We start from the raw sequence: 17,924 nt of genomic DNA, 5'->3' as shown, positions 1-17,924 counted from the left end.
TTGTGCCATTGGCTTTCATTATCTACCCATCACTTCAATATAAACACATATAAAAACTAGAACAACTACCTTCAATGTCATGATGCCACCAGATATGCCTCTGCTAACATTATTACATCATTATACATGCTTGTACCAAGTTTGATTTAAATCCCTGAACCCTGATTTAAAATATGAAATAATTCTGGCTGCCAGACCATGCATCTGATCAGGTTGAAATTTAAAACATATATTCCACATGTCTACTCAATCCTAACTAGGATGTTTCACATCGATTGATGAAGCAGTTCAAGAGAACGATTTTTTAAAAAGAATTTTGTTCAAACCAATGTGGTTGCCAGACCGTGTGACATTAATTATATTTGTGGATACCCTAGTATCCCCAAGGCTTGGGTAACATGCAAGTGAAGTTTCTTCGCGCTCTGTCAAGCCGTTCTGGAGAAGAAGATTTTTAATGGTTTATTCTTCAAAAAACATCATAGCTGCCAAACCATGTAACCTATGACGTCAGAGGTGGAGAACTTTTGGTTCCTCATGGATCTGTGATCACACCTGTAAAGTTTTGCTTCAATCTGTTCAGCCATTACGGAGAAGAACATTTTTGAAGGTTTTACGTTTTAAAAACAACATGGCTGCCAAACCACGTAACCGATGATGTCATCATTTTTGTTTTGCCAATTACAATTTAGCCCTATCTGACCCTCAAAAATTTTCATACTGATCGGATAAAGTGTTTGACATGAAATTATGATGTCATAAGGAAGGCACATATGACATTATCAAAAAAAATCACCCTTATTTCCCATGGGAAGTAGTACTTCACACGTGCCAAGTTTCAATTTTTTCCCATGTCGCGGTTTTGGAGATGCAGAGGTCCAAAGTTTTTCCTTTCTTTCAACATGGCTGCCACAACACGTGACCTATAACGTCATAGTTATCGCATAAGCATTCTACATGAGTAGTTGCATCTATGGTGAAAATTTCATGAAATTTCTATGGTTAAAAAAAAACCATGCCGCCCCGCTTCGATCGGACACCTGACACACAACGTCCTCTTTCCAAATCAAATTCATATATCATACTTTATATCATACTTTCCCTCAATTTTAGAGAGTTTCGATTGACAGAAGTTTTCATCACCTTTCTTTGATTGTCATTTTGGAATCTTTCTCGATTCAGGTCATGCAAAGCATTTATCAACTCCAGTGTTCTTTCTTGCATTGTCACAGTGATGGATTCATGGTCCATCAATTTGATTTTGAAAACGAAGTGCCAAGCTAAAGTGTCATGAATCTGCACCCATTCGGAAATTAAAGACAACTCGTGGAGGCGCAATCACTAACTCAGAGTATAAAATGAAGGCATGAGAGATGGAACTCTAATGCAGCTAAAAAAAACGACATGACAATTTCACCACGACAATGTCCCACCTCCGGACTGTCGTGCGACAGCGTCAATGACCATCACAAATAATAAGTGGACCGTACTCTCCCACCCACCTTAAATACAAGATTTGACACCTGTAGCTCAACCTTGTGAACCTTTGGGATGGCTTTTGTGGTCTCAATCCCACATCTATACACCTTTTGTATTGAAACCAAAAATACATAATTCCACTATGATTTGAATCTCGTTCTCCAAAATGGTGACTTGATGTGAGAATATGTTTCATGATGCTGTCTCATGTACATCTAAGATAAATGGACACATTTTGAAGACCAGTTATCTTAATGTTGGTTTAAACTGGAATTCCTTCCATCAGGACTATACTCTGTGCAAAGCATTGGTGCTGCCTAAGCAGTCTCCTTGGATATTGGACAAAATCCTGAATGGGTGATCACTCCAACACAGGATATCAGAAAGCTAGCACTCATTCTGTCAACCTCAGAAGGATGACAAGCAGAATCAACCCCACCTGGTATTAATTCAACAGAAAAGTGGGCTAGAAATCAAGTAAACCAGTTAAAAAGCAAGACCAAGAAAGAATCTGTGTGGGAGTGACGTAATGTGCATGTTTGACATGTAGATTAATGAAGGCAGAGTTTTCAGTAAAACAAATGGTTGAACCTTTCTAATATTAATAAAATCTTCACACCTTCATTAGCCCTGGGAAGTAGTCCTTTCAAAGGTAAAGGGCTTTAATTAAATATGTACCGAACCGTTAGACTACCAGCTGCACATGTTTCTTCATTATCCTTTTTCGCCTCTTCATCTTCCTTGTGTCACCATCTAGATTCTCGATAATTCCTTTCGCTTTAAACTTTAAAATTTAAAATTTTTGAACATTCAAACCAATCAGTGGCATAATGGTTAGAGCAGCTGCTCTGAGTCTGGGAAGTCGGTTGTTTGATTCCAACCCTGGCTGATTCCTACCAGAGACTTTAATAATGGTGTGTGCTGCTTCCTAGTTTGATGCTCAGCATTTAAAGGATAGAGCATGGTTCAACTGTATGTGGGTTAGTGTTGTCTGAGTGAGAGATGTAAATGGAGTCGTCACTATTTGGAGGACCGTACAACACAGACAAACAAGAGGGGGGTGTGGAGACGAAGTCGCAGCCAAATATACTCTGGGTTGGAGATGTAAGAGCAGTACACAGACAGTGAGAAATGGAGATCATGATGTAAAGTGCAATTGTGTCACTAGGATGGGGTTCAGGCCTATCAAACTGGAGGAGACAATAGCTCGGGAGAGACACAACAGAGTCAGGGACATCCTGTGGAGGAAGGACTCTGTTAAACAGATGATTTCAAGTTTATCAGCAGTGGCATGGATTGAGAAATTTATCAGGTTAGAGCAGAAGCCTCAACCAGTTAAGGACAGGGAAGGAGGAGGAGCTGTAAGCAGAGTGTAGGAATGTAGAAAGGAGAAAGGAGAGGGGCAGGACAGAGGGGAAGTTGGGAGTGTGTGGGATGCCAAGAGGGAATCTGGGAGGGGCGAGGGTGAAGCTGAGAGAAAGTAGGGTGATTGGAGGAGATGGGGTGAGGAGGGACATGTAAGAATATGGGGGGAGGATTAAGGAGGTAGGAAGCAGGGTGAGGGAGAAGCTTTGATGGGTTGGGGCGAGGGAGATTCAGAAAGAGGGGACATGAAGTGGAGGGATTCTGAAGAGGGAAGACACACAGAAGGGATGGGGTTGGGAGGGTGTGATCCGGGCATGCAGGAGATGTGGGGGGGGGGGTTACTGACATTGAGCGGTTTGACACAGTTAATGGATGTGAAGGGGAATTATTTTCCGTATGTAGATAACCTCTGCAAACTAAACTCCTCAAGATTCCCAATCTGGATATATGAAGACAGACATCATGGGAGGGATGAAATGAATGGTTGTTAAAGGCATGAATGAAAATGGTGCTGTATGTATGGGAGGGTTGATTGACCAAGCATTTAGGAGTGAGACAGGTTTGGAAAATCAGCGTTGTGAAGAATAAGAGGAGGAGGAGGAGGAGGAGGAATTGATCATGATGAATAAGAAGAGCAAGCAGGGTGTTCCTGATGGAGAAATAAGGAAAGTGAGGCATTTTAATATGGTATAACAGCTTTAAAAGTAAGAAGCAATTTGTTTAAGATGCAATTTGGAGAAATTGAGAAAAAGAAGGAACAAAGGAAGGAAGTACAGGCAGAATAAGTTTGTGATTTTTTTGAGTGAAAAAAGCTTTTTGAAGCAAGGAGGGGGAATAGGATAAACTTGAAAAATCTGAAATGACAATACTTGGGTGAAAGGAAGTAGGATGAGGCATGTGGCATCGGAGCAGAGAATTTGCACGCCAACTAGCTGAGACATGGGCTAGTAGGCCAGGCAATCAAACAGACACAAATTTGACATTACAACACAATGGACATTCAAAAATTATGCAACCCACCCCCCCCCCCAATTCTGACACCATCCCACCCCACTGTAACGCTCTGTGATGCTTCAACAGACACCCCTAAAATATTATGTAACCCTTGATGAAGACGTCCCTCCTCCGATTTAGTACCTTAATCCTAGGATGCTATTTCTCCCGTTTTCTTCAGTTCCTGTGAACTATATTCGATAAAGTAAAGGTGGTACAGTATACCATCAACAAGACCAGGCAGCAGTCGGAATCCCTGTAATTACAGGAATCCCTGTAATGACATCATCAGACTAATCGCTCAGGGTGATGTCATCCTTTCTAAATATGTTCAATTGTTTTCATTTGCAAATGAGATATAGTGTCTGTGGAAAAAGCGATTATGGAAGAGCAATGATGGAATTTAAACAAAGCGATTTGTTTTATCATTAATGTATTTAATAAGTGTATCATGTAATACTTGCATCTTTAAATAGTGTCCATCCGTTGGGACCATACTCTGTGCAGAGCGTTGGTGCTGCTAAAGTCATCTCCTTGGCTATTGGGTACAATCCTGGATGGGTCACCACTCCGCCAAAGGATACCAGCAAGCTGGCACTCATTTTGCCAACCTCAGAAGGATGACAGGTCGAGTCAACCCCACCTGGTATTAATTCAACAGCTGAGCAGGATTTGAACTCAGGATGCTTGGATCCCAAGAAACTCACCCTAACTATTAAGCCAACACCAGGCATATAAATATAGTGTGCCTGGAATAAAGTTGTCATTGATTCATTGAGCGTGACGTAACGGCACTGGAAACACCCTCCCTCCCCCTGTTGCACTCCGTAACACTTAAACATACACCCCCTAATCCCATGCATTACATAATTTTTGAATGGCCCCCAGCAAGGTCCAGTTCAACATGGAAAATTGGATGAGCACAAAAGGCAAAACAGGGAGGAAAATATAACAGAAAGACACAGTGGATCTCATCCGGAAGACTTGGCTTTGATGACCTGGAAGGAGGAACTGCACAATCCAATGTCTAATGTGCACAGACCCAGAACTGGAAGTCAACTGTTATTACTATTAGGCAGTGATGAGGCCAGAAATAGCAACTGTTTTAATGAAGCATCTGCTATTTTAGACCAGTTAATGAAAACTGATTCATAAATTTCAATACAAAGATATTTATCCCATATCTTATCATAATGTGTGTGTGTCTGTGTTTGTGTGTGTGTGTCCTCCATAATTCCAAAGCCTTGAAACCTAGCGATCCCAAACTGTGCATGCATACTCTGGGAACTCCAAAGTAGTGTATGGATGAAAACTGTGTTTGGATTTATTTACACACCCCTTTTAAAGATAATTTACAGCCTTATTGAATTATCCTTTATAAAGGCATCATCCTTCGCCACCTCCCTCTCCCTCACTTGGGTGTTAATTCGCCTCTTTTTTTTGGCCTGCTCAACAATGCCTTGATTTGGAACAGGCTGCAAAGGTTTCTTAACGATAAAGCTCTCAAAAATGATTTTTCACTTTGAAAAAACATTTTTATATAATATAACCTGAGCTGAAACGACCAGAGACTTCCGGAGTGTCAAACAATTTGCAAATTGGACAGATGAACATGTTTTTTTTGCAGTTGTAACTGCTGCTAAGGTCAATTCCACAGTTTAAATTTTGAAATTTGACTCAGGTTAAGCTGTGATGCATATAAATGTCCAGAGAGCTGTATCCACAATTCTTTGATACTCTGGATGTGTCCGGACATTGGTTATCTCGGTGGTTGTCTCCGGACATGTCTGGATGGTGTTTGTCTTGGGATGTATTCGGATGGTGTTTGTTTCCGGACGTGTCTGGGCAGTGGTTATGTACGGACGGACCCTCCCCTTACACTGCCTTCCCTTTCTGCACCCTCCTTGCTCTCCCCTCCTTCCTCACTCCTCCACCCCTCCTCACTCCCTCTCCTTCCTTGCTCCTCCACCTCACCTCAATCTCCCTCCCTCCTTGCTCCACCTCCTCTCTCCCTTCTCTCTCCCTCCTCTTTCCATCTCCTCCTTATTACACCCCCTCTTAATATTCCCGTTAGCAAAGTAACGGGTTGTAGTTGATAGTATTAAATAAGCGGAGATGCACAATCCTTGGCTTTAATTTAATAATGATTGATTACACTGCTTCATTCCCATACCAACTACAACTTGTCCCAAAAAAGAAAATGAAGCAACATTCTTGTCTATGGAAACCTACTATGCCCTTTCTAATATCACAAAAACAATAAAATTTAGACCCGGGACAGGTGAATATAAAATGTTGTCAGTCCCACTCGGTGCATATTAAATTGCCCAGATATCTCCTGAAATTGCTTGCTTAATGAAAATAAGGTGATGATCCAGATAATATCATTGCAGGTATTCAAAAACATACTTCAAAATCAAGTATTGAGCTTAAAAAATAATTACACAGTTGATTTCACAAATCACAATATTCATTTCGAGTTATTAGGTTTCACCTCAAAAAGAGATTGAAACCAAGTGTTTTCCAGCGATGATGTTATTCATACATCTTCAGGTATAAATTCAGTTGTGATTAAATGCAAACTCATTGATGAAACTTATAATGATGGAGTAAGACAAGTAATATTATCATTAAGCGTATACTCAACCCTAATTAGGTCAAAATTAAATATGGAACCTAAAAATCTCGTTTATATTCCACTGTCAGCAAAAAACATATAATGAAGGAATTATTACCGACCAAGATAACTGGATGGTTTCCTTGAATGGGAAAATTATATCTATCTAAATTCATCTCAGAGACATTTTTTTAAAGTAAATAAATGCAGAAATTGCTACTAACGACGATTGATTACACAGACCGAGTTATCCAAATCTAAAATTAGAAAGCATCTGGAAACGCAAAGCAAATCCACTTTGTATTCAGGCTTCTTCTTCTTCTTCCATTTGCTAAATGGTACCTTTGACCTTTTGACCAAATTTTTAATTTGTCTTCTCCATATTCTCATAATAAAGCTTTGTTGAAAAATTGTTTATAAAAGCTCAAATGATAATTAAAATTTGAGGTCCATTGGATGAAAATTGATTATTTTATGTGACTTTGACCTTTTGACCAAATACTTAATTTGTCTTCTCCATATTCTCATAATAAAGCTTTGTTGAAAAATTGCTTATCAAAGCTCAAATGTTAATTGAAATTTCAGGTCAATTGGATAAAAATTGATGATTTTATGTGACACTGACTTTTGACGTTTTGACCAAATTCTTAATTTGTGTTCTCCATATTCTCATAATAAAGCTTTGTTGAAAAATTGATATAAGCTCAAATGGTAAAAAAAAAAAGAGTGATGGCACGGACACGTGTACACACACACACACACACACACACACACACACACACACACACACACACACACACACACACACACACACACACACACACACACACACACTGCTCCTTTTAGTTATAGATGATGAAAGAGCTTGGAGTTGAGTTCCATAATGTTGAGATGTATGGCGTTAACTGAGATGGCAGGACAGTTAATTTTAACAGTTTAATTTAACCTAAGTGTTTTTTAACATTTAAGTGTTTAATTTAACCTAAGTGTTTTAAGTGACAGTTTTAACAGTTTAATTTAACCTAAGTGCGAGATAAGTATTTCCAGGTTGAGTCCTTTACGTTTTGAAGACGGTCTATATCGTGGATCGAATGAGACACCTTGAAAAAAGCCAAACAAGTACTCTCCACCTCTTGTAGGTAACGCTCACACGAGAGGGAAAGAAGCAGAAGGTTGTAATGTGGAATGGAAACATTGAAGGATGATATTAGACTGTAAGCACCGGCCAATAAAGTTGACGTGACTATAAAACGTCCTTGATTTTGTGGCTCAGCAACTTGGTGAAACTTCAAACTCGGCATCTTGAGGTTGATGGTTCCATGAGTCTCAAAGTAGAATGGAGAACTACATGATCTTGATCGTGAATTCTAGTATCGTTCTGCATTGGTGGAAAGGTAGAACAATTGAAGAAATCAAAAGAATGTTGATTGAAGTATGGGAAGCAAAAATAAACTGACATTTTGGGCATAAACCCTTCGTCGGAGCAAAAGTGAAAGACGGGAGAGGGATGAATGGTGATTATATAATGGGGGTGAGTCAGAGGTGTGTGTTTGTCAGAGCGACATCATGGGTCTGGAGAGGGAATGTCTCATTTTGATTTCACTCGAGGGAGGGTGAGAATTCAAAAGTGAAAGATCAAGGGGTCTAGAAGAAAAGGGGGGTATAATAGGGAAGCAATCGAAAAGAGAAAGAAAACCGTCAGATAAACAATCTAAAACAACTTTAAATTTACTAAAAGGCCTTTCGGAGGCTGAAAAATTGGTCCTCAGTGAAGGCTTAACTTTGAACCCGCATCAAAAACAGTGGACCAAATTACTGCGAAAGAAGAAACAGAAACATTTCTCTGTTGTGTTCAACTCAAAGCTTTCTTTCAGAATGAGCAACATAATCCTGACCAATCCCTAAAAGATGAGTTCGAATTGTGCAACATTTGGAAATTAAACTGAACCCCTTACCTCGCTGCAGACACATTTGTCAAATCGACATCCAAAAGCTGAACCTAAACCACAGTATCATCCATTCCAACGTTACCAAAAGAGAATTGAAAACAAATCTCTCTGGAGACGGTTGGATATTGTCGTCAAACTGGCCGACAAAGTGACAAATGTGGTGCCGCAACAGTTCGGCACACCGACCTTTAAAAACGGGAATCCGTTCCCATTTACAAAACTGGTTTTTTACTCCAAGTTCAGCAAAAACCTTAACTCGATGAACCAAATGTTGTCAAGGAGTCCATTAAAGACGGTTTCCAAACAGGAACTGCCACCGATTACTTTCAACCTCATCATTACCAGTCCAAGAGCATCAAACCTTGACTTTTTAACCAAAGATCAACAAGGCCAATAACCCAGACCCCCCCTCCTTTCATTTCTACTTGTAGCTGCCTCACCAAACTGATCTCCAGTTATCATTATAAGATGACTCCTCTTGTTCAATCTCCACCCTCCTTATCAACGACACCAATTATGCACTCACAATCTTTGAACAGTTCAGGTTTTCCTCTGATAACAAATTTTTGTTCACTATGGATGTCAAATTTCTATACATTGTAATTCCTAACATTTTTTTCAACCCCTGGACTACCAAGGTACCAAATCCAGAAACTCTTCTCTACCTCGCAGAACTGGTCCTCACACTCAACTGCTTTTCGTTTGCCTCCGAATTCTACAAGCAGATGAATGGTGTTGCCATGGTTACCAAAATGGGTACCAACTATGCAAATCTTTTCCTCCGTTTCACTGATAAACAAATTTTCGACCAGATTTACAATCCCACCCCAGAATTCTTCGCCCACTACATTGAAGACTTCATCGATGCTGCATCCTGCAGTAGAGAAGATCTTGAATGGTTTATCAAACTTTTCAATTCCTTCGATCCTGAACTCAATTTCACGTGGGAAATTATAGGTAACTCTGTCACCTTTCTCGACATTCATGTTCAGCCGGCTTTAAGTCCGCTTTAAAAGTTTGGTGTTCTCCGAAATGCATCTTGACCAAAGAGACTTCCAAACTTAATGCTGAAGAAATAGAAGAGTCAAGGATAACTGAGAGTTTACTCCAATACATCCACTATTGAAACAGTTTTGCATTTCTTATCCACTTGATTATGTATGAATGACTTTCATTAGACGTTCACATTTATAATTCCAGTCACATATTGACCCCAGTCCATCATATCAGAATGCCATGAAACATGAGATTGAAGTCCATGAGTTTGTTGTATCTGTGCAAAATATTATTGTATGTAGCCTTTCGACAATTATATCATTTGTGGATGTTTAGAAGTACTGTCGTTCACACACGTAACGCCACTTTGAAAAATCTTGATATGTCATCACATTTGTTGAAATTTTCCAAAGATCATACATTCTGTGTACATTGAAAGCATAGTGGATGAGTGTTAGCTCATTCTCCTCCTTTTGGTAGCATCATTGGCTGATGGTGCAGCTGTGCCACTGATGCAATGCCCCTCTTACCAGTACACTGGTACTCATTTCACCAACTGAAGAAGGATGACAGGCTGAGTCAACCCCACCTGGTGTTAATTCACCAGCTCACAGGGGTTCAAATTCAGGACCTAAAGATACCAAGCCAGCCCACCCGAACCGATAAGCCAACACCAGGCATGGTGTGTTAGCAGAGGGAATGATTGTGAGGTTTGCACATCTTAACATAATGACATTCATTGCCTGCAACATGCAATCTTTATCTTTGATTGACATATACTGCAGTTATCCCCTGTCTAGTCTTTCACCGCTTATAAATATCAAGAAAACAAAACAAATCTTGACGTGATTACTTTGCTCGTTAAGTTTTACTTTAATTTCATAATTGTCTGACTGGTCAAAGTTAATTTAATCTGTATAGTGGTCTTCTTACAGAACATTTTGTGTACTTTATAAAGTGCGGATAGCCTTCTGATTTATGAAGTAAGACTTACCAACCTTCTGATACCATGACCTTGATTGTAGGCCCAGGGCCTGGCAGCTGAGAGATAAGGCCATGTATAAGCCTGGAGAGTTGCTGAGGGATGCTGTTCCCTCTGGCTATTGTTGCCTCCCTCCCCTCACAACCCATGAGGGTCTTATCACTGTTATGCTTCAAGGCATTCCCCTTGGGTTTCAGCTGCTGATTCTTAGGCACTAGTGTAGGCCCAACTGGGTTTAGCAATCATTTCTGCTTATTATTTCTCATTTTCCACTTTTTTCTTGTATTAGAGATGTGAATGCCTTGTTGATGACGTTGAACATATTTACAGGAGAATATAGATGAAATTTGGGTGGTAAGGAGTGGGTTTTTTTCCACATTTATAAAACTAGTATGGGCCCGTAGGGGCGGGCTCGTAGGTGCGTAAACGATGACTGGATTGGGGCATTATTTCAATTAGATCGGACCAACCGTATCATAAATGGCCATAACTTGGGAAACATATTCAGGTCTCCAGCATCAATTGTGACGTCATATCAAATGAAGAATTGTGATGTGATGAAGAAGAAGAATCATATCAAATGAAGAAAAAAATCCTCTCTCACCCCCACTCTCACCCCCCTCTCTCGCCCCCTCCTCTCTCCCCCTCTCTTGAATTGTGATGCCCCCTCTCTCTTTCGCCCCTCTTTCCCCCTCTCACTGCCCCTCTCTCTCCCCCTCCTCTCTCCCCCCTAGTCTCACCCCTCCTCTACTCTTCCTCTCTCTCCCCCTCTATCTCCCCCTCTCTCATCCCCCCCTCTCACACCCCCTCTCACACCCCCTCTCACACCCCCTCTCACACCGCCTCTCCCGTTCCCCTCTCTCGCTCTCTCTCTCGTCCCCACTCCCACTCCCTCTCTCTCCCCCCTCTCTTGCCCCCTAGTCTCACCCTTCCTCTCTCCCGCTCCTCTCTCGCCCCTCTCTCTTGCCCCCACTCTCATCCCCCCCACTCCCGTCCCCCTCTCTCACAGATATTGGTCGACAGATAAATGGCCGTAACTTGGAAACCGCTCATCCGATTAATATCAAACCTCGAAAAGGCACATCCGCTGGTCCCCAGCAATATTCCTGGCAAGTTTCAATCAGATCGGACCGTCAATCGTGCAAAAAAAAATAATAATAAATACATAAATAAACATTAATTGTGTCGTCATTTGTGATGTCATAGCACCGTGTCTTCTCATTGGTCGACAGATAAATGGCCGTAACTTGGGAACTGCTGATCCGATTAATATCAAACCTTGAAAAGGCACATCCACGGGTCCCCAGCAATATTCCTGGCAAGTTTCAATCAGATCGGACCGTCAATTGTGCAAATTTTTTAAATAAATAATAAATAAATAAATAAACATTAATTGTGACGTCATTCGTGATGTCATAGCACCGTGTCCTGTCATTGGTCGACAGATAAGTGGCCATAACTTGGGAACTGCTCGTCCGATCGATATCAAACCTTGAAAAGGCACATCCGCGGGTCCCCGGAAATATTCCTGGCAAGTTTCAATGAGATCGGACCGGCGGTCATCGAGAAACGGCAGTCGCAGACAAACAGACAGACAGACAGATACACAGAGATTGCTGCAATTTTAGATAGATGGCTGTTGGTTGTGTGGTTGCCATTAAACCTGAATTATGCTGGTTCAATTCATGCTATGCCTGGTGTTGGCATAATGGTGAGGGTGGTGGGCTTGGGATCCGAGAATTCTGAGTTCAAATCCCCCTCGGCTGTTGAATTAATACCAGGTGGGGTTGACTGCCTGTCATCCTTCCGAGATCGGCAAAATGAGTGCCAGCTTGCTGGTATACTGTGTCAGTGTGGTGACCCGTCCAGGATTGTACCCAATAGCCGAGGAGACTGCTTAGGAACCCTCTGCACAGAGTATGGTCCCAATGGAAGGATGTATTCCTGCTGGACTTTGTTTAAAACTCCTGTTCTGGTGCAATGCCAGAAAAGGGAACTTCATAAACAGAGTCCATTAAAGGAACCCTGCTGGGTCCGAATTGTTATAAAAGGTGGTGTTTGTAACCACTTCCACGTGACTGAAATTCTTCAATGTGCTCCCACCCACAACAATGATACGTTTTGATTGTCAGCTTCGAAGAGAGTTGAGGTTCATGATTGTCTTTCATACAATGTCGCCCATAATGGGATTTGGCTTCAGAAGTGGCTATCCCAAGGTGGTCTACTATCTGAAGATGGTCTACATTTGTGTTATTTATTGCTCAGTCGGTTGGCATGCTTGCCAGTGAGTTCCAAGCTTGATTCCCATGAAGGTTGAATTATATTCAAAGCTTCCCATTCTGATGCAGTGCGAGCAGGGGGGGGGGGGGGTGGATCGTGAAGCGTAGCACACCATGCTTTTAAAGAAGATTTAAAGCTGGCAGTAACTGTCTGCATTTAGACTGTAAACGTTAATATTTGTGGGTATAGTATGGCCTTGCAGGTGAGGAATCTGGACTAGCATCCCAGCTTCTGGAATTTGGGCTCATCTCAATAAATGTCACAAATGTGATGTCAGCAAAATCCCACCCAGATCATTAACAAACTTTAGAATGGGGGTAATCTCTCTCCCCTGCTTGGTGTGGTTTCATCACAAACACTTTTCACACACCTGATGCCAGTCCGCACATTGCCATCGACACGGGAAACTTTGCTTCACTTCACACCAATGATCGCTTGTGACTCCTCATCTTAGTTACTTCCTTTTCCATGAGTTGGGGTTTATTAGTACAGATATAAACAAGACCCCGCAGTGTCTTACAAAGCCAATAACCAATGGTGTGTCACTATCCTTCTTGGGGTTAGCTGTATAATTAGCACTAACTGCAGGAAGTGGGAAATCTAGAATGTAGATACACATGGGTCAGATCAAGATTGCAAGATCAGACACAAATAATGTTCCAGCAGCAATGCTTGCACCTTCCTGCACAAGTGCAGCAACTTTCCCAGTTTCACAAGGAACTCTTAAACCTTGCAGTGCAGTATATCCGTATCCACATGAGGCCACTCAAGCTCATGAATGAATACTGCCGACACCGTGAGGACGAGAGCCGTCATAACAGCTAGGCATTCTCTTCTATGAGAAAAGAAAACCGACTGCATGACTTTTACAAGGACAATCTTGATCAATTGTTTGACTTGCATTATATTTCAAGAGCACGTTCAAAGAAAATTGGACCTCGCTGTTTGTCGTGCATGTTGTTATCCAAACACAACTTGACTGCAATTGTAGACATGTCATTACAAGTCTGAGCGAAGTTTTGTCCTTGTAGCTTTGTTCTTTTATGCATTATGAACACGTGAAAAAGGGAACAAAAGCTAATGTTTGAGGAACAGCAAGTTGTGGAACAATGGCTATTTGAAAAGGCTGTTTCATGATCCATTGTTTAACCATGAATATTTGAGCCCTTATTGTCGCTGAATTACACCTGGAAATTCTGCCAATTTGAACACTCGCCCTCTGTACTCTGTGGCTTGACAAGGGGTTCTCGTTGTGGAATTGAACCATGGTCTCCTTCATAAAATGCATAGCTTTTTGGTAAACAGATCTATATTAGGGTCATTAGAAAGGTTCCAGACCTGACAATAAATAGGTGATTGCTCTTGTGAAAAAAAACAAGAGAATTAAAGTAAAATTCCTGTTGAAAAACGTGATGAAAAAGTAAAACGGCACTCGGTGGAGCTTATACCACCACCAGGTTGAATATTTAAGTTTTTTTTGGAAACAGTCAAGGCTCGTGGAAGAGCGAGAACACAACACAGATCAGGATATGACATCACATAAAAAGAACAGCAGGAGGAGAAGGGGAAAATTCCAACAGCAGGGCACAGGGGGAGAAAATAGATGGAGACGGGCAAACAAGCGATGCAAGTAATGATGAGGGGGAAGGGAGAACGCAAGGGGTGGACAAGATTATACAGAAGCAAAATTTTGTGAAGGGTTGGGGGTGGTTTAACGGGTATACCAAGTCGAGGCTCGTGTCGGAGCTAGTACACAGAAACATATAACAAGGCAGGGGTGGAAGAGGGAAGCACAAAATAGTGAGGAACAAAGACAATAGGGTATTTGTAGAAGGGAGAGGGATGGGGCGTGGGGTACATGGGGTAAACAAGATGGTACTACAGGGACTTTCAGGAAGGAAAGCAGGGAATTTGAAGGAGGTGGGTTTGGGGTGGATTAACGGGGATAGAAAAGATTGTGGATTTAGATGCGAGACAATAAGAGGTGGTGGTGAACAGGTGTTTTGAAGGTCTGAAAGGAAGAATGGGATTGAAGAGAGTGTGGGAGTTTATTCCAAAGGCAGGGAAAAAGAGGAATGAACAATGAAGGTGAGCAGTGATTCGTGATTTTGGTGGTTTTACCAGAAGGGGGTTGTTGGCAGACCTTGAGTGCCTTGCAGAAATATGGTGGGGACAAATCGAAAACAGAGCAGGGGGGGCGAAACCAGGGAGGAGACGGTAGAAGATGGAAAGACCACTGGCCTGCCTGCGGTGAGAGAGTGAGAGGCCCAAAGACTCAGTCTCATCGCGGGAGATACCAAAGTTCTGCAGAATACAGTAAATTTAATCAACCATCTTAAGCAAGGGGAGAAATATTTTGAACAATCGCAATTTTGAACAAATATTTTGAACAATTTTGTACCTTCTACATTGACAATGCATTATTTCATGAAGAACATGACATTTGTGACTTTCAAATTCGAGGACAACGATGCTTGGTCTCACCCACCCTTTTTGCTGCATTCATCTTTGTGCCAAGTAGCCACCTGTTTCTTACCATAACTAACAGATATATATATATATATATATATATATATATATATATATGTATATATATATATATATATATATATATATATATATATATATATATGTATATATATATATATATATATATATATATATATATATATATATATATTATGTAGCAGCTGTTGATCATGTCAACTTGGTCTTTTCAATTGTACTGAGTACCTGTCACTAGAAAGGCATCTGGGTTGGCATCAAGAGTATGGCTGTGCATTGGGTGAGTGCATTCACAAGAATAAAGACTGTATCTCCTAAAATAAGATGAATCCGTAAAGTTAGCAGTGTTGCACTGTCTATTTTGTAGGTTGGGTGTGGGCAAAGAGGGGAGTGATAGAGGGGGTCGCATGGCTGAGTACTGCATTATGATACAAAGCGAGTCATGAGCACAATCTGTTTATTCTGCAGTATTTCTGTGTATCATTGTGATTGTATCTTTATAGATTCAGTATTTAACTGCCACAGAAGCAACCTGTTCTCAGCACAAAAATTGAGGGTGAGCAGGATATCCTAGACCTAGAGGTATGAACACTCGCCACTGAGCTGTCTGGCCTTGGCTTAAATCTCAGAAGAGCTATATATACTGTCACCCTGATGTTTTGCTGGCAGAGCAATACATCAATATGTGTGCCATCCCTCAGATGGTCGTTCAACTGGGTGTCCTATCGACTAGCATTAGTTGATGGATTTTAAATATCCTACTGCACGAAGAGTCAGAGAGTTATCGCTGGCACCTTGGCTCCAAATTCCTGTCACCTTCAGTCGAATGTTAAGCCTGGCCAGCTAGCTCGTGAAAGACTTGAGCCATAAATGTATTAGTAACAATCTGGACTTATTTACTCATCAAAATAAGAGTCATGAGATCCAGTTTACAATAAAGAGCATGGAAAGAGGGAAGTCCATTGGAGAAGATGAAATTGTTATCGATGCAATCAAGAATTATGGTGCACAGAGGAATGTTTACAAAGTGATTGGAAGACAGAAACATCCCCATAACTTGGAAGAACTCTGAACTGGTATTGATCCTCAAAAAATGAGATTAAATGAACCAAAAGAATTCCTTTTCCAGTAATTATAAACTTTTCACCAAAAAAAAAAATCAAATAGAGTCTCAACATTGAATTTGCCAGCAAACAACCATGGGAGCAAGCAGGTTCTTAAAGCGGACACCAAATAATGACTAATTTTAGGACTGACAGGATGGCCGAGAGGTAAGCACACTCGCCTCTAAGCTATCTTGCCTGGGTTTGAATCCTGACCCAGCTATGAACTGTCATCTTGTTTCACCTGTTTCACAGGCACAGGCTAACTCATCAAAGTGTGCCATCCCTTGGTTGGATGATAAACAGGTGTCCTGTTTGCCAGCATTTGTTGGTGGCCATTAAAGAGCCCACAGCGTTCATCACGAAGAGTAGGCAAGCTACTACAGGCACCATGAACAAATTCCAAATTCCTGCCCTAATCAGATAGGTCCGGATGCATAACTGCACCCTCAGCCAATGATGCCACCACCCTGCATGGCTGTATCTCACATTCGCTGATTATAAAAAAATATAAAAAAACAGTGTGGAAAGAAATCCCATCATACAAGCAACCATCACCTAAATGTCAACTACAGATACATCTCTATATTGTTATGGACATCGCGTCTTTGAGAGACCACAGACGCTGTCTGCAATACTCAACTCTGGCCGGATCTTTGCACCTAAAGTCAGTTTACCATACCGGTGAGGCGAATGAGGCAGATAGGGAACCAACCTGGCAGCTCTGTGATGGTTAATTAATTGGCTGAGCGAACCAACACCTCATGCCACATCATGTGGGCTACCATTATAATTACAACCTTGGGAATGCAATTTCAGATCAAACACAAGTAGGATAAATCAGGACGCATTCAAAAATTACATGAATTTATTACAGAAGCGAAAGAGTAAGAAATGCCTGGAGGAAAGATGAGGAGAAATTCGAGAGAGAAAATGGCGGGAGAAATTCGACATAGAATCACAAGCAATTTCAGCACATATACAAACACATATGCATTTTCCCTTTCCACAATGTGAACGTACCCACCCCAGAACACTTACAACCATTTGAGACAAAATACGCCACTGGATCCAAAACACAAGAAGAAAGGAACAGAGTTTTGGTATAGGGTAGAGAATGAAGAGGTTGAGGGTGGAGAAAAAATGGGGTCTGGAACATGCCCCAGGGAACTTGTGATCATTCTGGTAGAAGTAGTCGTGACGACAGCCCAACTCCCGAACCCGATCCCCAAGCCTCCTTGCTCTCCTTCGTCAGCAGCAATCCAATATTTGGGAACACCACTGCGGCCTCGTCCAACCCAGACATTGCTCTGTGGGGCTTCAGAGAACTCCTCTGCCCAATGTGAGGGGTGTTGGCATTTTGGGAAGGCAGCGCAGAACTATTCTGGCATAGAGCATGGCACGCCAGATTGTGTCGTTTCACAGCCGCTGTGGAGCAAATGTGTGGGTAAATAATGAGAAGAAGAAGAAGTGTTGTGTGGTCCGAGGGAGTGAAGGTGTGGAAAAAAAATGATGAGGAAGAAGAAGTGTTGTGCTCCAAGGCAGAGTACGTGTGGCCGTTCTAAGGACTTGAACTACGAGCGGGGAAATCTCGTCGGAAACAGCGCTCTGACTTCTTGTTCTGAGGCAGAGTACATGTGACCATTCTAAGGACTTGA

The sequence above is a fragment of the Eptatretus burgeri genome, chromosome 9 (genome assembly GCF_056783735.1).
Source record: "Eptatretus burgeri isolate ZD-2024b chromosome 9, Ebu_testis_v1, whole genome shotgun sequence".
Taxonomy (NCBI): Eukaryota; Metazoa; Chordata; class Myxini; order Myxiniformes; family Myxinidae; genus Eptatretus; species Eptatretus burgeri.
Note: the sequence above shows the minus strand (reverse complement) of the source record.